Here is a 25,101-nt window from a genome sequence, read left to right as displayed (position 1 = left end):
AAGCCATTTTTAAGGCATTTCGCGCATACATGAAATGAACACATTTTTCTCCAAAACTATAACAGATGCAAGCTTGTCCTGTTTGGTGGAGATGATATTTAATAAAATAAGTAGAAATCCACTAAAAGTTTTGTTTGGTTATCTTGCAATCCCGAGATAATCGTCTCCATGCTCCAAATCCATTTTAAAGCCATTTTTAAGGCATTTCGCGCATACATGAAATGAACACATTTTTCTCCAAAACTATAACAGATGCAAGCTTGTCCTGTTTGGTGGAGATGATATTTAATAAAATAAGTAGAAATCCACTAAAAGTTTTGTTTGGTTATCTTGCAATCCCGAGATAATCGTCTCCATGCTCCAAATCCATTTTAAAGCCATTTTTAAGGCATTTCGCGCATACATGAAATGAACACATTTTTCTCCAAAACTATAACAGATGCAAGCTTGTCCTGTTTGGTGGAGATGATATTTAATAAAATAAGTAGAAATCCACTAAAAGTTTTGTTTGGTTATCTTGCAATCCCGAGATAATCGTCTCCATGCTCCAAATCCATTTTAAAGCCATTTTTAAGGCATTTCGCGCATACATGAAATGAACACATTTTTCTCCAAAACTATAACAGATGCAAGCTTGTCCTGTTTGGTGGAGATGATATTTAATAAAATAAGTAGAAATCCACTAAAAGTTTTGTTTGGTTATCTTGCAATCCCGAGATAATCGTCTCCATGCTCCAAATCCATTTTAAAGCCATTTTTAAGGCATTTCGCGCATACATGAAATGAACACATTTTTCTCCAAAACTATAACAGATGCAAGCTTGTCCTGTTTGGTGGAGATGATATTTAATAAAATAAGTAGAAATCCACTAAAAGTTTTGTTTGGTTATCTTGCAATCCCGAGATAATCGTCTCCATGCTCCAAATCCATTTTAAAGCCATTTTTAAGGCATTTCGCGCATACATGAAATGAACACATTTTTCTCCAAAACTATAACAGATGCAAGCTTGTCCTGTTTGGTGGAGATGATATTTAATAAAATAAGTAGAAATCCACTAAAAGTTTTGTTTGGTTATCTTGCAATCCCGAGATAATCGTCTCCATGCTCCAAATCCATTTTAAAGCCATTTTTAAGGCATTTCGCGCATACATGAAATGAACACATTTTTCTCCAAAACTATAACAGATGCAAGCTTGTCCTGTTTGGTGGAGATGATATTTAATAAAATAAGTAGAAATCCACTAAAAGTTTTGTTTGGTTATCTTGCAATCCCGAGATAATCGTCTCCATGCTCCAAATCCATTTTAAAAGCCATTTTTAAGGCATTTCGCGCATACATGAAATGAACACATTTTTCTCCAAAACTATAACAGATGCAAGCTTGTCCTGTTTGGTGGAGATGATATTTAATAAAATAAGTAGAAATCCACTAAAAGTTTTGTTTGGTTATCTTGCAATCCCGAGATAATCGTCTCCATGCTCCAAATCCATTTTAAAGCCATTTTTAAGGCATTTCGCGCATACATGAAATGAACACATTTTTCTCCAAAACTATAACAGATGCAAGCTTGTCCTGTTTGGTGGAGATGATATTTAATAAAATAAGTAGAAATCCACTAAAAGTTTTGTTTGGTTATCTTGCAATCCCGAGATAATCGTCTCCATGCTCCAAATCCATTTTAAAGCCATTTTTAAGGCATTTCGCGCATACATGAAATGAACACATTTTTCTCCAAAACTATAACAGATGCAAGCTTGTCCTGTTTGGTGGAGATGATATTTAATAAAATAAGTAGAAATCCACTAAAAGTTTTGTTTGGTTATCTTGCAATCCCGAGATAATCGTCTCCATGCTCCAAATCCATTTTAAAGCCATTTTTAAGGCATTTCGCGCATACATGAAATGAACACATTTTTCTCCAAAACTATAACAGATGCAAGCTTGTCCTGTTTGGTGGAGATGATATTTAATAAAATAAGTAGAAATCCACTAAAAGTTTTGTTTGGTTATCTTGCAATCCCGAGATAATCGTCTCCATGCTCCAAATCCATTTTAAAGCCATTTTTAAGGCATTTCGCGCATACATGAAATGAACACATTTTTCTCCAAAACTATAACAGATGCAAGCTTGTCCTGTTTGGTGGAGATGATATTTAATAAAATAAGTAGAAATCCACTAAAAGTTTTGTTTGGTTATCTTGCAATCCCGAGATAATCGTCTCCATGCTCCAAATCCATTTTAAAGCCATTTTTAAGGCATTTCGCGCATACATGAAATGAACACATTTTTCTCCAAAACTATAACAGATGCAAGCTTGTCCTGTTTGGTGGAGATGATATTTAATAAAATAAGTAGAAATCCACTAAAAGTTTTGTTTGGTTATCTTGCAATCCCGAGATAATCGTCTCCATGCTCCAAATCCATTTTAAAGCCATTTTTAAGGCATTTCGCGCATACATGAAATGAACACATTTTTCTCCAAAACTATAACAGATGCAAGCTTGTCCTGTTTGGTGGAGATGATATTTAATAAAATAAGTAGAAATCCACTAAAAGTTTTGTTTGGTTATCTTGCAATCCCGAGATAATCGTCTCCATGCTCCAAATCCATTTTAAAGCCATTTTTAAGGCATTTCGCGCATACATGAAATGAACACATTTTTCTCCAAAACTATAACAGATGCAAGCTTGTCCTGTTTGGTGGAGATGATATTTAATAAAATAAGTAGAAATCCACTAAAAGTTTTGTTTGGTTATCTTGCAATCCCGAGATAATCGTCTCCATGCTCCAAATCCATTTTAAAGCCATTTTTAAGGCATTTCGCGCATACATGAAATGAACACATTTTTCTCCAAAACTATAACAGATGCAAGCTTGTCCTGTTTGGTGGAGATGATATTTAATAAAATAAGTAGAAATCCACTAAAAGTTTTGTTTGGTTATCTTGCAATCCCGAGATAATCGTCTCCATGCTCCAAATCCATTTAAAGCCATTTTTAAGGCATTTCGCGCATACATGAAATGAACACATTTTTCTCCAAAACTATAACAGATGCAAGCTTGTCCTGTTTGGTGGAGATGATATTTAATAAAATAAGTAGAAATCCACTAAAAGTTTTGTTTGGTTATCTTGCAATCCCGAGATAATCGTCTCCATGCTCCAAATCCATTTTAAAGCCATTTTTAAGGCATTTCGCGCATACATGAAATGAACACATTTTTCTCCAAAACTATAACAGATGCAAGCTTGTCCTGTTTGGTGGAGATGATATTTAATAAAATAAGTAGAAATCCACTAAAAGTTTTGTTTGGTTATCTTGCAATCCCGAGATAATCGTCTCCATGCTCCAAATCCATTTTAAAGCCATTTTTAAGGCATTTCGCGCATACATGAAATGAACACATTTTTCTCCAAAACTATAACAGATGCAAGCTTGTCCTGTTTGGTGGAGATGATATTTAATAAAATAAGTAGAAATCCACTAAAAGTTTTGTTTGGTTATCTTGCAATCCCGAGATAATCGTCTCCATGCTCCAAATCCATTTTAAAGCCATTTTTAAGGCATTTCGCGCATACATGAAATGAACACATTTTTCTCCAAAACTATAACAGATGCAAGCTTGTCCTGTTTGGTGGAGATGATATTTAATAAAATAAGTAGAAATCCACTAAAAGTTTTGTTTGGTTATCTTGCAATCCCGAGATAATCGTCTCCATGCTCCAAATCCATTTTAAAGCCATTTTTAAGGCATTTCGCGCATACATGAAATGAACACATTTTTCTCCAAAACTATAACAGATGCAAGCTTGTCCTGTTTGGTGGAGATGATATTTAATAAAATAAGTAGAAATCCACTAAAAGTTTTGTTTGGTTATCTTGCAATCCCGAGATAATCGTCTCCATGCTCCAAATCCATTTTAAAGCCATTTTTAAGGCATTTCGCGCATACATGAAATGAACACATTTTTCTCCAAAACTATAACAGATGCAAGCTTGTCCTGTTTGGTGGAGATGATATTTAATAAAATAAGTAGAAATCCACTAAAAGTTTTGTTTGGTTATCTTGCAATCCCGAGATAATCGTCTCCATGCTCCAAATCCATTTTAAAGCCATTTTTAAGGCATTTCGCGCATACATGAAATGAACACATTTTTCTCCAAAACTATAACAGATGCAAGCTTGTCCTGTTTGGTGGAGATGATATTTAATAAAATAAGTAGAAATCCACTAAAAGTTTTGTTTGGTTATCTTGCAATCCCGAGATAATCGTCTCCATGCTCCAAATCCATTTTAAAGCCATTTTTAAGGCATTTCGCGCATACATGAAATGAACACATTTTTCTCCAAAACTATAACAGATGCAAGGCTTGTCCTGTTTGGTGGAGATGATATTTAATAAAATAAGTAGAAATCCACTAAAAGTTTTGTTTGGTTATCTTGCAATCCCGAGATAATCGTCTCCATGCTCCAAATCCATTTTAAAGCCATTTTTAAGGCATTTCGCGCATACATGAAATGAACACATTTTTCTCCAAAACTATAACAGATGCAAGCTTGTCCTGTTTGGTGGAGATGATATTTAATAAAATAAGTAGAAATCCACTAAAAGTTTTGTTTGGTTATCTTGCAATCCCGAGATAATCGTCTCCATGCTCCAAATCCATTTTAAAGCCATTTTTAAGGCATTTCGCGCATACATGAAATGAACACATTTTTCTCCAAAACTATAACAGATGCAAGCTTGTCCTGTTTGGTGGAGATGATATTTAATAAAATAAGTAGAAATCCACTAAAAGTTTTGTTTGGTTATCTTGCAATCCCGAGATAATCGTCTCCATGCTCCAAATCCATTTTAAAGCCATTTTTAAGGCATTTCGCGCATACATGAAATGAACACATTTTTCTCCAAAACTATAACAGATGCAAGCTTGTCCTGTTTGGTGGAGATGATATTTAATAAAATAAGTAGAAATCCACTAAAAGTTTTGTTTGGTTATCTTGCAATCCCGAGATAATCGTCTCCATGCTCCAAATCCATTTTAAGCCATTTTTAAGGCATTTCGCGCATACATGAAATGAACACATTTTTCTCCAAAACTATAACAGATGCAAGCTTGTCCTGTTTGGTGGAGATGATATTTAATAAATAAGTAGAAATCCACTAAAAGTTTTGTTTGGTTATCTTGCAATCCCGAGATAATCGTCTCCATGCTCCAAATCCATTTTAAAGCCATTTTTAAGGCATTTCGCGCATACATGAAATGAACACATTTTTCTCCAAAACTATAACAGATGCAAGCTTGTCCTGTTTGGTGGAGATGATATTTAATAAAATAAGTAGAAATCCACTAAAAGTTTTGTTTGGTTATCTTGCAATCCCGAGATAATCGTCTCCATGCTCCAAATCCATTTTAAAGCCATTTTTAAGGCATTTCGCGCATACATGAAATGAACACATTTTTCTCCAAAACTATAACAGATGCAAGCTTGTCCTGTTTGGTGGAGATGATATTTAATAAAATAAGTAGAAATCCACTAAAAGTTTTGTTTGGTTATCTTGCAATCCCGAGATAATCGTCTCCATGCTCCAAATCCATTTTAAAGCCATTTTTAAGGCATTTCGCGCATACATGAAATGAACACATTTTTCTCCAAAACTATAACAGATGCAAGCTTGTCCTGTTTGGTGGAGATGATATTTAATAAAATAAGTAGAAATCCACTAAAAGTTTTGTTTGGTTATCTTGCAATCCCGAGATAATCGTCTCCATGCTCCAAATCCATTTTAAAGCCATTTTTAAGGCATTTCGCGCATACATGAAATGAACACATTTTTCTCCAAAACTATAACAGATGCAAGCTTGTCCTGTTTGGTGGAGATGATATTTAATAAAATAAGTAGAAATCCCACTAAAAGTTTTGTTTTGGTTATCTTGCAATCCCGAGATAATCGTCTCCATGCTCCAAATCCATTTTAAAGCCATTTTTAAGGCATTTCGCGCATACATGAAATGAACACATTTTCTCCAAAACTATAACAGATGCAAGCTTGTCCTGTTTGGTGGAGATGATATTTAATAAAATAAGTAGAAATCACTAAAAGTTTTGTTTGGTTATCTTGCAATCCCGAGATAATCGTCTCCATGCTCCAAATCCATTTAAAGCCATTTTTAAGGCATTTCGCGCATACATGAAATGAACACATTTTTCTCCAAAACTATAACAGATGCAAGCTTGTCCTGTTTGGTGGAGATGATATTTAATAAAATAAGTAGAAATCCACTAAAAGTTTTGTTTGGTTATCTTGCAATCCCGAGATAATCGTCTCCATGCTCCAAATCCATTTTAAAGCCATTTTTAAGGCATTTCGCGCATACATGAAATGAACACATTTTTCTCCAAAACTATAACAGATGCAAGCTTGTCCTGTTTGGTGGAGATGATATTTAATAAAATAAGTAGAAATCCACTAAAAGTTTTGTTTGGTTATCTTGCAATCCCGAGATAATCGTCTCCATGCTCCAAATCCATTTTAAAGCCATTTTTAAGGCATTTCGCGCATACATGAAATGAACACATTTTTCTCCAAAACTATAACAGATGCAAGCTTGTCCTGTTTGGTGGAGATGATATTTAATAAAATAAGTAGAAATCCACTAAAAGTTTTGTTTGGTTATCTTGCAATCCCGAGATAATCGTCTCCATGCTCCAAATCCATTTTAAAGCCATTTTTAAGGCATTTCGCGCATACATGAAATGAACACATTTTTCTCCAAAACTATAACAGATGCAAGCTTGTCCTGTTTGGTGGAGATGATATTTAATAAAATAAGTAGAAATCCACTAAAAGTTTTGTTTGGTTATCTTGCAATCCCGAGATAATCGTCTCCATGCTCCAAATCCATTTTAAAGCCATTTTTAAGGCATTTCGCGCATACATGAAATGAACACATTTTTCTCCAAAACTATAACAGATGCAAGCTTGTCCTGTTTGGTGGAGATGATATTTAATAAAATAAGTAGAAATCCACTAAAAGTTTTGTTTGGTTATCTTGCAATCCCGAGATAATCGTCTCCATGCTCCAAATCCATTTTAAAGCCATTTTTAAGGCATTTCGCGCATACATGAAATGAACACATTTTTCTCCAAAACTATAACAGATGCAAGCTTGTCCTGTTTGGTGGAGATGATATTTAATAAAATAAGTAGAAATCCACTAAAAGTTTTGTTTGGTTATCTTGCAATCCCGAGATAATCGTCTCCATGCTCCAAATCCATTTTAAAGCCATTTTTAAGGCATTTCGCGCATACATGAAATGAACACATTTTTCTCCAAAACTATAACAGATGCAAGCTTGTCCTGTTTGGTGGAGATGATATTTAATAAAATAAGTAGAAATCCACTAAAAGTTTTGTTTGGTTATCTTGCAATCCCGAGATAATCGTCTCCATGCTCCAAATCCATTTTAAAGCCATTTTTAAGGCATTTCGCGCATACATGAAATGAACACATTTTTCTCCAAAACTATAACAGATGCAAGCTTGTCCTGTTTGGTGGAGATGATATTTAATAAAATAAGTAGAAATCCACTAAAAGTTTTGTTTGGTTATCTTGCAATCCCGAGATAATCGTCTCCATGCTCCAAATCCATTTTAAAGCCATTTTTAAGGCATTTCGCGCATACATGAAATGAACACATTTTTCTCCAAAACTATAACAGATGCAAGCTTGTCCTGTTTGGTGGAGATGATATTTAATAAAATAAGTAGAAATCCACTAAAAGTTTTGTTTGGTTATCTTGCAATCCCGAGATAATCGTCTCCATGCTCCAAATCCATTTTAAAGCCATTTTTAAGGCATTTCGCGCATACATGAAATGAACACATTTTTCTCCAAAACTATAACAGATGCAAGCTTGTCCTGTTTGGTGGAGATGATATTTAATAAAATAAGTAGAAATCCACTAAAAGTTTTGTTTGGTTATCTTGCAATCCCGAGATAATCGTCTCCATGCTCCAAATCCATTTTAAAGCCATTTTTAAGGCATTTCGCGCATACATGAAATGAACACATTTTTCTCCAAAACTATAACAGATGCAAGCTTGTCCTGTTTGGTGGAGATGATATTTAATAAAATAAGTAGAAATCCACTAAAAGTTTTGTTTGGTTATCTTGCAATCCCGAGATAATCGTCTCCATGCTCCAAATCCATTTTAAAGCCATTTTTAAGGCATTTCGCGCATACATGAAATGAACACATTTTTCTCCAAAACTATAACAGATGCAAGCTTGTCCTGTTTGGTGGAGATGATATTTAATAAAATAAGTAGAAATCCACTAAAAGTTTTGTTTGGTTATCTTGCAATCCCGAGATAATCGTCTCCATGCTCCAAATCCATTTTAAAGCCATTTTTAAGGCATTTCGCGCATACATGAAATGAACACATTTTTCTCCAAAACAATAACAGATGCAAGCTTGTCCTGTTTGGTGGAGATGATATTTAATAAAATAAGTAGAAATCCACTAAAAGTTTTGTTTGGTTATCTTGCAATCCCGAGATAATCGTCTCCATGCTCCAAATCCATTTTAAAGCCATTTTTAAGGCATTTCGCGCATACATGAAATGAACACATTTTTCTCCAAAACTATAACAGATGCAAGCTTGTCCTGTTTGGTGGAGATGATATTTAATAAAATAAGTAGAAATCCACTAAAAGTTTTGTTTGGTTATCTTGCAATCCCGAGATAATCGTCTCCATGCTCCAAATCCATTTTAAAGCCATTTTTAAGGCATTTCGCGCATACATGAAATGAACACATTTTTCTCCAAAACTATAACAGATGCAAGCTTGTCCTGTTTGGTGGAGATGATATTTAATAAAATAAGTAGAAATCCACTAAAAGTTTTGTTTGGTTATCTTGCAATCCCGAGATAATCGTCTCCATGCTCCAAATCCATTTTAAAGCCATTTTTAAGGCATTTCGCGCATACATGAAATGAACACATTTTTCTCCAAAACTATAACAGATGCAAGCTTGTCCTGTTTGGTGGAGATGATATTTAATAAAATAAGTAGAAATCCAGTAAAAGTTTTGTTTGGTTATCTTGCAATCCCGAGATAATCGTCTCCATGCTCCAAATCCATTTTAAAGCCATTTTTAAGGCATTTCGCGCATACATGAAATGAACACATTTTTCTCCAAAACTATAACAGATGCAAGCTTGTCCTGTTTGGTGGAGATGATATTTAATAAAATAAGTAGAAATCCACTAAAAGTTTTGTTTGGTTATCTTGCAATCCCGAGATAATCGTCTCCATGCTCCAAATCCATTTTAAAGCCATTTTTAAGGCATTTCGCGCATACATGAAATGAACAAATTTTTCTCCAAAACTATAACAGATGCAAGCTTGTCCTGTTTGGTGGAGATGATATTTAATAAAATAAGTAGAAATCCACTAAAAGTTTTGTTTGGTTATCTTGCAATCCCGAGATAATCGTCTCCATGCTCCAAATCCATTTTAAAGCCATTTTTAAGGCATTTCGCGCATACATGAAATGAACACATTTTTCTCCAAAACTATAACAGATGCAAGCTTGTCCTGTTTGGTGGAGATGATATTTAATAAAATAAGTAGAAATCCACTAAAAGTTTTGTTTGGTTATCTTGCAATCCCGAGATAATCGTCTCCATGCTCCAAATCCATTTTAAAGCCATTTTTAAGGCATTTCGCGCATACATGAAATGAACACATTTTTCTCCAAAACTATAACAGATGCAAGCTTGTCCTGTTTGGTGGAGATGATATTTAATAAAATAAGTAGAAATCCACTAAAAGTTTTGTTTGGTTATCTTGCAATCCCGAGATAATCGTCTCCATGCTCCAAATCCATTTTAAAGCCATTTTTAAGGCATTTCGCGCATACATGAAATGAACACATTTTTCTCCAAAAGCTATAACAGATGCAAGCTTGTCCTGTTTGGTGGAGATGATATTTAATAAAATAAGTAGAAATCCACTAAAAGTTTTGTTTGGTTATCTTGCAATCCCGAGATAATCGTCTCCATGCTCCAAATCCATTTTAAAGCCATTTTTAAGGCATTTCGCGCATACATGAAATGAACACATTTTTCTCCAAAACTATAACAGATGCAAGCTTGTCCTGTTTGGTGGAGATGATATTTAATAAAATAAGTAGAAATCCAGTAAAAGTTTTGTTTGGTTATCTTGCAATCCCGAGATAATCGTCTCCATGCTCCAAATCCATTTTAAAGCCATTTTTAAGGCATTTCGCGCATACATGAAATGAACACATTTTTCTCCAAAACTATAACAGATGCAAGCTTGTCCTGTTTGGTGGAGATGCTATTTAATAAATAAGTAGAAATCCACTAAAAGTTTTGTTTGGTTATCTTGCAATCCCGAGATAATCGTCTCCATGCTCCAAATCCATTTTAAAGCCATTTTTAAGGCATTTCGCGCATACATGAAATGAACACATTTTTCTCCAAAACTATAACAGATGCAAGCTTGTCCTGTTTGGTGGAGATGATATTTAATAAAATAAGTAGAAATCCACTAAAAGTTTTGTTTGGTTATCTTGCAATCCCGAGATAATCGTCTCCATGCTCCAAATCCATTTTAAAGCCATTTTTAAGGCATTTCGCGCATACATGAAATGAACACATTTTTCTCCAAAACTATAACAGATGCAAGCTTGTCCTGTTTGGTGGAGATGATATTTAATAAAATAAGTAGAAATCCACTAAAAGTTTTGTTTGGTTATCTTGCAATCCCGAGATAATCGTCTCCATGCTCCAAATCCATTTTAACGCCATTTTTAAGGCATTTCGCGCATACATGAAATGAACACATTTTTCTCCAAAACTATAACAGATGCAAGCTTGTCCTGTTTGGTGGAGATGATATTTAATAAAATAAGTAGAAATCCACTAAAAGTTTTGTTTGGTTATCTTGCAATCCCGAGATAATCGTCTCCATGCTCCAAATCCATTTTAAAGCCATTTTTAAGGCATTTCGCGCATACATGAAATGAACACATTTTTCTCCAAAACTATAACAGATGCAAGCTTGTCCTGTTTGGTGGAGATGATATTTAATAAAATAAGTAGAAATCCACTAAAAGTTTTGTTTGGTTATCTTGCAATCCCGAGATAATCGTCTCCATGCTCCAAATCCATTTTAAAGCCATTTTTAAGGCATTTCGCGCATACATGAAATGAACACATTTTTCTCCAAAACTATAACAGATGCAAGCTTGTCCTGTTTGGTGGAGATGATATTTAATAAAATAAGTAGAAATCCACTAAAAGTTTTGTTTGGTTATCTTGCAATCCCGAGATAATCGTCTCCATGCTCCAAATCCATTTTAAAGCCATTTTTAAGGCATTTCGCGCATACATGAAATGAACACATTTTTCTCCAAAACTATAACAGATGCAAGCTTGTCCTGTTTGGTGGAGATGATATTTAATAAAATAAGTAGAAATCCACTAAAAGTTTTGTTTGGTTATCTTGCAATCCCGAGATAATCGTCTCCATGCTCCAAATCCATTTTAAAGTCATTTTTAAGGCATTTCGCGCATACATGAAATGAACACATTTTTCTCCAAAACTATAACAGATGCAAGCTTGTCCTGTTTGGTGGAGATGATATTTAATAAAATAAGTAGAAATCCACTAAAAGTTTTGTTTGGTTATCTTGCAATCCCGAGATAATCGTCTCCATGCTCCAAATCCATTTTAAAGCCATTTTTAAGGCATTTCGCGCATACATGAAATGAACACATTTTTCTCCAAAACTATAACAGATGCAAGCTTGTCCTGTTTGGTGGAGATGATATTTAATAAAATAAGTAGAAATCCACTAAAAGTTTTGTTTGGGTATCTTGCAATCCCGAGATAATCGTCTCCATGCTCCAAATCCATTTTAAAGCCATTTTTAAGGCATTTCGCGCATACATGAAATGAACACATTTTTCTCCAAAACAAAAACAGAGGCAAGCTTGTCCTGTTTGGTGGAGATGATATTTAATAAAATAAGTAGAAATCCTCTAAAAGTTTTGTTTGGTTATCTTGCAATCCCGAGATAATCGTCTCCATGCTCCAAATCCATTTTAAAGCCATTTTTAAGGCATTTCGCGCATACATGAAATGAACACATTTTTCTCCAAAACTATAACAGATGCAAGCTTGTCCTGTTTGGTGGAGATGATATTTAATAAAATAAGTAGAAATCCACTAAAAGTTTTGTTTGGTTATCTTGCAATCCCGAGATAATCGTCTCCATGCTCCAAATCCATTTTAAAGCCATTTTTAAGGCATTTCGCGCATACATGAAATGAACACATTTTTCTCCAAAACTATAACAGATGCAAGCTTGTCCTGTTTGGTGGAGATGATATTTAATAAAATAAGTAGAAATCCACTAAAAGTTTTGTTTGGTTATCTTGCAATCCCGAGATAATCGTCTCCATGCTCCAAATCCATTTTAAAGCCATTTTTAAGGCATTTCGCGCATACATGAAATGAACACATTTTTCTCCAAAACTATAACAGATGCAAGCTTGTCCTGTTTGGTGGAGATGATATTTAATAAAATAAGTAGAAATCCAGTAAAAGTTTTGTTTGGTTATCTTGCAATCCCGAGATAATCGTCTCCATGCTCCAAATCCATTTTAAAGCCATTTTTAAGGCATTTCGCGCATACATGAAATGAACACATTTTTCTCCAAAACTATAACAGATGCAAGCTTGTCCTGTTTGGTGGAGATGATATTTAATAAAATAAGTAGAAATCCACTAAAAGTTTTGTTTGGTTATCTTGCAATCCCGAGATAATCGTCTCCATGCTCCAAATCCATTTTAAAGCCATTTTTAAGGCATTTCGCGCATACATGAAATGAACAAATTTTTCTCCAAAACTATAACAGATGCAAGCTTGTCCTGTTTGGTGGAGATGATATTTAATAAAATAAGTAGAAATCCACTAAAAGTTTTGTTTGGTTATCTTGCAATCCCGAGATAATCGTCTCCATGCTCCAAATCCATTTTAAAGCCATTTTTAAGGCATTTCGCGCATACATGAAATGAACACATTTTTCTCCAAAACTATAACAGATGCAAGCTTGTCCTGTTTGGTGGAGATGATATTTAATAAAATAAGTAGAAATCCACTAAAAGTTTTGTTTGGTTATCTTGCAATCCCGAGATAATCGTCTCCATGCTCCAAATCCATTTTAAAGCCATTTTTAAGGCATTTCGCGCATACATGAAATGAACACATTTTTCTCCAAAACTATAACAGATGCAAGCTTGTCCTGTTTGGTGGAGATGATATTTAATAAAATAAGTAGAAATCCACTAAAAGTTTTGTTTGGTTATCTTGCAATCCCGAGATAATCGTCTCCATGCTCCAAATCCATTTTAAAGCCATTTTTAAGGCATTTCGCGCATACATGAAATGAACACATTTTTCTCCAAAAGTATAACAGATGCAAGCTTGTCCTGTTTGGTGGAGATGATATTTAATAAAATAAGTAGAAATCCACTAAAAGTTTTGTTTGGTTATCTTGCAATCCCGAGATAATCGTCTCCATGCTCCAAATCCATTTTAAAGCCATTTTTAAGGCATTTCGCGCATACATGAAATGAACACATTTTTCTCCAAAACTATAACAGATGCAAGCTTGTCCTGTTTGGTGGAGATGATATTTAATAAAATAAGTAGAAATCCAGTAAAAGTTTTGTTTGGTTATCTTGCAATCCCGAGATAATCGTCTCCATGCTCCAAATCCATTTTAAAGCCATTTTTAAGGCATTTCGCGCATACATGAAATGAACACATTTTTCTCCAAAACTATAACAGATGCAAGCTTGTCCTGTTTGGTGGAGATGCTATTTAATAAATAAGTAGAAATCCACTAAAAGTTTTGTTTGGTTATCTTGCAATCCCGAGATAATCGTCTCCATGCTCCAAATCCATTTTAAAGCCATTTTTAAGGCATTTCGCGCATACATGAAATGAACACATTTTTCTCCAAAACTATAACAGATGCAGGCTTGTCCTGTTTGGTGGAGATGATATTTAATAAAATAAGTAGAAATCCACTAAAAGTTTTGTTTGGTTATCTTGCAATCCCGAGATAATCGTCTCCATGCTCCAAATCCATTTTAAAGCCATTTTTAAGGCATTTCGCGCATACATGAAATGAACACATTTTTCTCCAAAACTATAACAGATGCAAGCTTGTCCTGTTTGGTGGAGATGATATTTAATAAAATAAGTAGAAATCCACTAAAAGTTTTGTTTGGTTATCTTGCAATCCCGAGATAATCGTCTCCATGCTCCAAATCCATTTTAACGCCATTTTTAAGGCATTTCGCGCATACATGAAATGAACACATTTTTCTCCAAAACTATAACAGATGCAAGCTTGTCCTGTTTGGTGGAGATGATATTTAATAAAATAAGTAGAAATCCACTAAAAGTTTTGTTTGGTTATCTTGCAATCCCGAGATAATCGTCTCCATGCTCCAAATCCATTTTAAAGCCATTTTTAAGGCATTTCGCGCATACATGAAATGAACACATTTTTCTCCAAAACTATAACAGATGCAAGCTTGTCCTGTTTGGTGGAGATGATATTTAATAAAATAAGTAGAAATCCACTAAAAGTTTTGTTTGGTTATCTTGCAATCCCGAGATAATCGTCTCCATGCTCCAAATCCATTTTAAAGCCATTTTTAAGGCATTTCGCGCATACATGAAATGAACACATTTTTCTCCAAAACTATAACAGATGCAAGCTTGTCCTGTTTGGTGGAGATGATATTTAATAAAATAAGTAGAAATCCACTAAAAGTTTTGTTTGGTTATCTTGCAATCCCGAGATAATCGTCTCCATGCTCCAAATCCATTTTAAAGCCATTTTTAAGGCATTTCGCGCATACATGAAATGAACACATTTTTCTCCAAAACTATAACAGATGCAAGCTTGTCCTGTTTGGTGGAGATGATATTTAATAAAATAAGTAGAAATCCACTAAAAGTTTTGTTTGGTTATCTTGCAATCCCGAGATAATCGTCTCCATGCTCCAAATCCATTTTAAAGCCATTTTTAAGGCATTTCGCGCATACATGAAATGAACACATTTTTCTCCAAAACTATAACAGATGCAAGCTTGTCCTGTTTGGTGGAGATGATATTTAATAAAATAAGTAGAAATCCACTAAAAGTTTTGCTTGGTTATCTTGCAATCCCGAGATAATCGTCTCCATGCTCCAAATCCATTTTAAAGTCATTTTTAAGGCATTTCGCGCATACATGAAATGAACACATTTTTCTCCAAAACTATAACAGATGCAAGCTTGTCCTGTTTGGTGGAGATGATATTTAATAAAATAAGTAGAAATCCACTAAAAGTTTTGTTTGGTTATCTTGCAATCCCGAGATAATCGTCTCCATGCTCCAAATCCATTTTAAAGCCATTTTTAAGGCATTTCGCGCATACATGAAATGAACACATTTTTCTCCAAAACTATAACAGATGCAAGCTTGTCCTGTTTGGTGGAGATGATATTTAATAAAATAAGTAGAAATCCACTAAAAGTTTTGTTTGGGTATCTTGCAATCCCGAGATAATCGTCTCCATGCTCCAAATCCATTTTAAAGCCATTTTTAAGGCATTTCGCGCATACATGAAATGAACACATTTTTCTCCAAAACTAAAACAGATTATTATTATTATTATTTATTATTATAGCGCCATTTATTCCATGGCGCTTTACAAGTGAAAGAGGGTATACGTACAACAATCATTAACAGTACAAGACAGACTGGTATAGGAGGAGAGAGGACCCTGCCCGCGAGGGCTCACAGTCTACAGGGAATGGGTGATGGTACAATAGGTAAGGACAGAGCTGGTTGCGCAGTGGTCTACTGGGCTGAAGGCTATTGTAGGTTGTAGGCTTGTTGGAAGAGGTGGGTCTTGAGGTTCCTCTTGAAGCTTTCCACGGTCGTGGAGAGTCTGATGTGCTGAGGTAGAGCGTTCCAGAGTATGGGGGATGCACGGGAGAAATCTTGTACACGATTGTGGGAAGAGGAGATAAGAGAGGAGCAGAGAAGGAGATCTTGTGAGGATCTAAGGTTGCGTGCAGGTAGGTACCGGGAGACTAGGTCACAGATGTAGGGAGGAGACAGGTTGTGCATGGCTTTGTATGTCATGGTTAATGTTTTGAACTGGAGTCGTTGGGCGATGGGAAGCCAGTGAAGGGATTGGCAGAGTGGCGAGGCTGGGGAGTAGCGAGGGGAGAGGTGGATTAAGCGGGCTGCAGAGTTTAGGATAGATTGGAGGGGTGCAAGAGTGTTGGAAGGGAGGCCAGAGAGCAGGAGGTTGCAGTAGTCGAGGCGGGAGATGATGAGGGCATGCACTAATGTTTTTGCAGATTCTTGGATGCAAGCTTGTCCTGTTTGGTGGAGATGATATTTAATAAAATAAGTAGAAATCCTCTAAAAGTTTTGTTTGGTTATCTTGCAATCCCGAGATAATCGTCTCCATGCTCCAAATCCATTTTAAAGCCATTTTTAAGGCATTTCGCGCATACATGAAATGAACACATTTTTCTCCAAAACTATAACAGATGCAAGCTTGTCCTGTTTGGTGGAGATGATATTTAATAAAATAAGTAGAAATCCACTAAAAGTTTTGTTTGGTTATCTTGCAATCCCGAGATAATCGTCTCCATGCTCCAAATCCATTTTAAAGCCATTTTTAAGGCATTTCGCGCATACATGAAATGAACAAATTTTTCTCCAAAACTATAACAGATGCAAGCTTGTCCTGTTTGGTGGAGATGATATTTAATAAAATAAGTAGAAATCCACTAAAAGTTTTGTTTGGTTATCTTGCAATCCCGAGATAATCGTCTCCATGCTCCAAATCCATTTTAAAGCCATTTTTAAGGCATTTCGCGCATACATGAAATGAACACATTTTTCTCCAAAACTATAACAGATGCAAGCTTGTCCTGTTTGGTGGAGATGATATTTAATAAAATAAGTAGAAATCCACTAAAAGTTTTGTTTGGTTATCTTGCAATCCCGAGATAATCGTCTCCATGCTCCAAATCCATTTTAAAGCCATTTTTAAGGCATTTCGCGCATACATGAAATGAACACATTTTTCTCCAAAACTATAACAGATGCAAGCTTGTCCTGTTTGGTGGAGATGATATTTAATAAAATAAGTAGAAATCCACTAAAAGTTTTGTTTGGTTATCTTGCAATCCCGAGATAATCGTCTCCATGCTCCAAATCCATTTTAAAGCCATTTTTAAGGCATTTCGCGCATACATGAAATGAACACATTTTTCTCCAAAACTATAACAGATGCAAGCTTGTCCTGTTTGGTGGAGATGATATTTAATAAAATAAGTAGAAATCCACTAAAAGTTTTGTTTGGTTATCTTGCAATCCCGAGATAATCGTCTCCATGCTCCAAATCCATTTTAAAGCCATTTTTAAGGCATTTCGCGCATACATGAAATGAACACATTTTTCTCCAAAACTATAACAGATGCAAGCTTGTCCTGTTTGGTGGAGATGATATTTAATAAAATAAGTAGAAATCCACTAAAAGTTTTGTTTGGTTATCTTGCAATCCCGAGATAATCGTCTCCATGCTCCAAATCCATTTTAAAGCCATTTTTAAGGCATTTCGCGCATACATGAAATGAACACATTTTTCTCCAAAACTATAACAGATGCAAGCTTGTCCTGTTTGGTGGAGATGATATTTAATAAAATAAGTAGAAATCCACTAAAAGTTTTGTTTGGTTATCTTGCAATCCCGAGATAATCGTCTCCATGCTCCAAATCCATTTTAAAGCCATTTTTAAGGCATTTCGCGCATACATGAAATGAACACATTTTTCTCCAAAACTATAACAGATGCAAGCTTGTCCTGTTTGGTGGAGATGATATTTAATAAAATAAGTAGAAATCCACTAAAAGTTTTGCTTGGTTATCTTGCAATCCCGAGATAATCGTCTCCATGCTCCAAATCCATTTTAAAGTCATTTTTAAGGCATTTCGCGCATACATGAAATGAACACATTTTTCTCCAAAACTATAACAGATGCAAGCTTGTCCTGTTTGGTGGAGATGATATTTAATAAAATAAGTAGAAATCCACTAAAAGTTTTGTTTGGTTATCTTGCAATCCCGAGATAATCGTCTCCATGCTCCAAATCCATTTTAAAGCCATTTTTAAGGCATTTCGCGCATACATGAAATGAACACATTTTTCTCCAAAACTATAACAGATGCAAGCTTGTCCTGTTTGGTGGAGATGATATTTAATAAAATAAGTAGAAATCCACTAAAAGTTTTGTTTAGGTATCTTGCAATCCCGAGATAATCGTCTCCATGCTCCAAATCCATTTTAAAGCCATTTTTAAGGCATTTCGCGCATACATGAAATGAACACATTTTTCTCCAAAACTAAAACAGATGCAAGCTTGTCCTGTTTGGTGGAGATGATATTTAATAAAATAAGTAGAAATCCTCTAAAAGTTTTGTTTGGTTATCTTGCAATCCCGAGATAATCGTCTCCATGCTCCAAATCCATTTTAAAGCCATTTTTAAGGCATTTCGCGCATACATGAAATGAACACATTTTTCTCCAAAACTATAACAGATGCAAGCTTGTCCTGTTTGGTGGAGATGATATTTAATAAAATAAGTAGAAATCCACTAAAAGTTTTGTTTGGTTATCTTGCAATCCCGAGATAATCGTCTCCATGCTCCAAATCCATTTTAAAGCCATTTTTAAGGCATTTCGCGCATACATGAAATGAACAAATTTTTCTCCAAAACTATAACAGATGCAAGCTTGTCCTGTTTGGTGGAGATGATATTTAATAAAATAAGTAGAAATCCACTAAAAGTTTTGTTTGGTTATCTTGCAATCCCGAGATAATCGTCTCCATGCTCCAAATCCATTTTAAAGCCATTTTTAAGGCATTTCGCGCATACATGAAATGAACACATTTTTCTCCAAAACTATAACAGATGCAAGCTTGTCCTGTTTGGTGGAGATGATATTTAATAAAATAAGTAGAAATCCAGTAAAAGTTTTGTTTGGTTATCTTGCAATCCCGAGATAATCGTCTCCATGCTCCAAATCCATTTTAAAGCCATTTTTAAGGCATTTCGCGCATACATGAAATGAACAAATTTTTCTCCAAAACTATAACAGATGCAAGCTTGTCCTGTTTGGTGGAGATGATATTTAATAAAATAAGTAGAAATCCACTAAAAGTTTTGTTTGGTTATCTTGCAATCCCGAGATAATCGTCTCCATGCTCCAAATCCATTTTAAAGCCATTTTTAAGGCATTTCGCGCATACATGAAATGAACAAATTTTTCTCCAAAACTATAACAGATGCAAGCTTGTCCTGTTTGGTGGAGATGATATTTAATAAAATAAGTAGAAATCCACTAAAAGTTTTGTTTGGTTATCTTGCAATCCCGAGATAATCGTCTCCATGCTCCAAATCCATTTTAAAGCCATTTTTAAGGCATTTCGCGCATACATGAAATGAACACATTTTTCTCCAAAACTATAACAGATGCAAGCTTGTCCTGTTTGGTGGAGATGATATTTAATAAAATAAGTAGAAATCCACTAAAAGTTTTGTTTGGTTATCTTGCAATCCCGAGATAATCGTCTCCATGCTCCAAATCCATTTTAAAGCCATTTTTAAGGCATTTCGCGCATACATGAAATGAACACATTTTTCTCCAAAACTATAACAGATGCAAGCTTGTCCTGTTTGGTGGAGATGATATTTAATAAAATAAGTAGAAATCCACTAAAAGTTTTGTTTGGTTATCTTGCAATCCCGAGATAATCGTCTCCATGCTCCAAATCCATTTTAAAGCCATTTTTAAGGCATTTCGCGCATACATGAAATGAACAAATTTTTCTCCAAAACTATAACAGATGCAAGCTTGTCCTGTTTGGTGGAGATGATATTTAATAAAATAAGTAGAAATCCACTAAAAGTTTTGTTTGGTTATCTTGCAATCCCGAGATAATCGTCTCCATGCTCCAAATCCATTTTAAAGCCATTTTTAAGGCATTTCGCGCATACATGAAATGAACACATTTTTCTCCAAAACTATAACAGATGCAAGCTTGTCCTGTTTGGTGGAGATGATATTTAATAAAATAAGTAGAAATCCACTAAAAGTTTTGTTTGGTTATCTTGCAATCCCGAGATAATCGTCTCCATGCTCCAAATCCATTTTAAAGCCATTTTTAAGGCATTTCGCGCATACATGAAATGAACAAATTTTTCTCCAAAACTATAACAGATGCAAGCTTGTCCTGTTTGGTGGAGATGATATTTAATAAAATAAGTAGAAATCCACTAAAAGTTTTGTTTGGTTATCTTGCAATCCCGAGATAATCGTCTCCATGCTCCAAATCCATTTTAAAGCCATTTTTAAGGCATTTCGCGCATACATGAAATGAACACATTTTTCTCCAAAACTATAACAGATGCAAGCTTGTCCTGTTTGGTGGAGATGATATTTAATAAAATAAGTAGAAATCCACTAAAAGTTTTGTTTGGTTATCTTGCAATCCCGAGATAATCGTCTCCATGCTCCAAATCCATTTTAAAGCCATTTTTAAGGCATTTCGCGCATACATGAAATGAACACATTTTTCTCCAAAACTATAACAGATGCAAGCTTGTCCTGTTTGGTGGAGATGATATTTAATAAAATAAGTAGAAATCCACTAAAAGTTTTGTTTGGTTATCTTGCAATCCCGAGATAATCGTCTCCATGCTCCAAATCCATTTTAAAGCCATTTTTAAGGCATTTCGCGCATACATGAAATGAACACATTTTTCTCCAAAACTATAACAGATGCAAGCTTGTCCTGTTTGGTGGAGATGATATTTAATAAAATAAGTAGAAATCCACTAAAAGTTTTGTTTGGTTATCTTGCAATCCCGAGATAATCGTCTCCATGCTCCAAATCCATTTTAAAGCCATTTTTAAGGCATTTCGCGCATACATGAAATGAACACATTTTTCTCCAAAACTATAACAGATGCAAGCTTGTCCTGTTTGGTGGAGATGATATTTAATAAAATAAGTAGAAATCCACTAAAAGTTTTGTTTGGTTATCTTGCAATCCCGAGATAATCGTCTCCATGCTCCAAATCCATTTTAAAGCCATTTTTAAGGCATTTCGCGCATACATGAAATGAACACATTTTTCTCCAAAACTATAACAGATGCAAGCTTGTCCTGTTTGGTGGAGATGATATTTAATAAAATAAGTAGAAATCCACTAAAAGTTTTGTTTGGTTATCTTGCAATCCCGAGATAATCGTCTCCATGCTCCAAATCCATTTTAAAGCCATTTTTAAGGCATTTCGCGCATACATGAAATGAACACATTTTTCTCCAAAACTATAACAGATGCAAGCTTGTCCTGTTTGGTGGAGATGATATTTAATAAAATAAGTAGAAATCCACTAAAAGTTTTGTTTGGTTATCTTGCAATCCCGAGATAATCGTCTCCATGCTCCAAATCCATTTTAAAGCCATTTTTAAGGCATTTCGCGCATACATGAAATGAACACATTTTTCTCCAAAACTATAACAGATGCAAGCTTGTCCTGTTTGGTGGAGATGATATTTAATAAAATAAGTAGAAATCCACTAAAAGTTTTGTTTGGTTATCTTGCAATCCCGAGATAATCGTCTCCATGCTCCAAATCCATTTTAAAGCCATTTTTAAGGCATTTCGCGCATACATGAAATGAACACATTTTTCTCCAAAACTATAACAGATGCAAGCTTGTCCTGTTTGGTGGAGATGATATTTAATAAAATAAGTAGAAATCCACTAAAAGTTTTGTTTGGTTATCTTGCAATCCCGAGATAATCGTCTCCATGCTCCAAATCCATTTTAAAGCCATTTTTAAGGCATTTCGCGCATACATGAAATGAACACATTTTTCTCCAAAACTATAACAGATGCAAGCTTGTCCTGTTTGGTGGAGATGATATTTAATAAAATAAGTAGAAATCCACTAAAAGTTTTGTTTGGTTATCTTGCAATCCCGAGATAATCGTCTCCATGCTCCAAATCCATTTTAAAGCCATTTTTAAGGCATTTCGCGCATACATGAAATGAACACATTTTTCTCCAAAACTATAACAGATGCAAGCTTGTCCTGTTTGGTGGAGATGATATTTAATAAAATAAGTAGAAATCCACTAAAAGTTTTGTTTGGTTATCTTGCAATCCCGAGATAATCGTCTCCATGCTCCAAATCCATTTTAAAGCCATTTTTAAGGCATTTCGCGCATACATGAAATGAACACATTTTTCTCCAAAACTATAACAGATGCAAGCTTGTCCTGTTTGGTGGAGATGATATTTAATAAAATAAGTAGAAATCCACTAAAAGTTTTGTTTGGTTATCTTGCAATCCCGAGATAATCGTCTCCATGCTCCAAATCCATTTTAAAGCCATTTTTAAGGCATTTCGCGCATACATGAAATGAACACATTTTTCTCCAAAACTATAACAGATGCAAGCTTGTCCTGTTTGGTGGAGATGATATTTAATAAAATAAGTAGAAATCCACTAAAAGTTTTGTTTGGTTATCTTGCAATCCCGAGATAATCGTCTCCATGCTCCAAATCCATTTTAAAGCCATTTTTAAGGCATTTCGCGCATACATGAAATGAACACATTTTTCTCCAAAACTATAACAGATGCAAGCTTGTCCTGTTTGGTGGAGATGATATTTAATAAAATAAGTAGAAATCCACTAAAAGTTTTGTTTGGTTATCTTGCAATCCCGAGATAATCGTCTCCATGCTCCAAATCCATTTTAAAGCCATTTTTAAGGCATTTCGCGCATACATGAAATGAACACATTTTTCTCCAAAACTATAACAGATGCAAGCTTGTCCTGTTTGGTGGAGATGATATTTAATAAAATAAGTAGAAATCCACTAAAAGTTTTGTTTGGTTATCTTGCAATCCCGAGATAATCGTCTCCATGCTCCAAATCCATTTTAAAGCCATTTTTAAGGCATTTCGCGCATACATGAAATGAACACATTTTTCTCCAAAACTATAACAGATGCAAGCTTGTCCTGTTTGGTGGAGATGATATTTAATAAAATAAGTAGAAATCCACTAAAAGTTTTGTTTGGTTATCTTGCAATCCCGAGATAATCGTCTCCATGCTCCAAATCCATTTTAAAGCCATTTTTAAGGCATTTCGCGCATACATGAAATGAACACATTTTTCTCCAAAACTATAACAGATGCAAGCTTGTCCTGTTTGGTGGAGATGATATTTAATAAAATAAGTAGAAATCCACTAAAAGTTTTGTTTGGTTATCTTGCAATCCCGAGATAATCGTCTCCATGCTCCAAATCCATTTTAAAGCCATTTTTAAGGCATTTCGCGCATACATGAAATGAACACATTTTTCTCCAAAACTATAACAGATGCAAGCTTGTCCTGTTTGGTGGAGATGATATTTAATAAAATAAGTAGAAATCCACTAAAAGTTTTGTTTGGTTATCTTGCAATCCCGAGATAATCGTCTCCATGCTCCAAATCCATTTTAAAGCCATTTTTAAGGCATTTCGCGCATACATGAAATGAACACATTTTTCTCCAAAACTATAACAGATGCAAGCTTGTCCTGTTTGGTGGAGATGATATTTAATAAAATAAGTAGAAATCCACTAAAAGTTTTGTTTGGTTATCTTGCAATCCCGAGATAATCGTCTCCATGCTCCAAATCCATTTTAAAGCCATTTTTAAGGCATTTCGCGCATACATGAAATGAACACATTTTTCTCCAAAACTATAACAGATGCAAGCTTGTCCTGTTTGGTGGAGATGATATTTAATAAAATAAGTAGAAATCCACTAAAAGTTTTGTTTGGTTATCTTGCAATCCCGAGATAATCGTCTCCATGCTCCAAATCCATTTTAAAGCCATTTTTAAGGCATTTCGCGCATACATGAAATGAACACATTTTTCTCCAAAACTATAACAGATGCAAGCTTGTCCTGTTTGGTGGAGATGATATTTAATAAAATAAGTAGAAATCCACTAAAAGTTTTGTTTGGTTATCTTGCAATCCCGAGATAATCGTCTCCATGCTCCAAATCCATTTTAAAGCCATTTTTAAGGCATTTCGCGCATACATGAAATGAACACATTTTTCTCCAAAACTATAACAGATGCAAGCTTGTCCTGTTTGGTGGAGATGATATTTAATAAAATAAGTAGAAATCCACTAAAAGTTTTGTTTGGTTATCTTGCAATCCCGAGATAATCGTCTCCATGCTCCAAATCCATTTTAAAGCCATTTTTAAGGCATTTCGCGCATACATGAAATGAACACATTTTTCTCCAAAACTATAACAGATGCAAGCTTGTCCTGTTTGGTGGAGATGATATTTAATAAAATAAGTAGAAATCCACTAAAAGTTTTGTTTGGTTATCTTGCAATCCCGAGATAATCGTCTCCATGCTCCAAATCCATTTTAAAGCCATTTTTAAGGCATTTCGCGCATACATGAAATGAACACATTTTTCTCCAAAACTATAACAGATGCAAGCTTGTCCTGTTTGGTGGAGATGATATTTAATAAAATAAGTAGAAATCCACTAAAAGTTTTGTTTGGTTATCTTGCAATCCCGAGATAATCGTCTCCATGCTCCAAATCCATTTTAAAGCCATTTTTAAGGCATTTCGCGCATACATGAAATGAACACATTTTTCTCCAAAACTATAACAGATGCAAGCTTGTCCTGTTTGGTGGAGATGATATTTAATAAAATAAGTAGAAATCCACTAAAAGTTTTGTTTGGTTATCTTGCAATCCCGAGATAATCGTCTCCATGCTCCAAATCCATTTTAAAGCCATTTTTAAGGCATTTCGCGCATACATGAAATGAACACATTTTTCTCCAAAACTATAACAGATGCAAGCTT

This window comes from Anomaloglossus baeobatrachus, unplaced genomic scaffold, assembly GCF_048569485.1.
Source record: "Anomaloglossus baeobatrachus isolate aAnoBae1 unplaced genomic scaffold, aAnoBae1.hap1 Scaffold_223, whole genome shotgun sequence".
Taxonomy (NCBI): Eukaryota; Metazoa; Chordata; class Amphibia; order Anura; family Aromobatidae; genus Anomaloglossus; species Anomaloglossus baeobatrachus.
The sequence above is the reverse complement of the archived record's forward strand: the minus strand, read 5'-3'. Positions refer to the sequence as shown.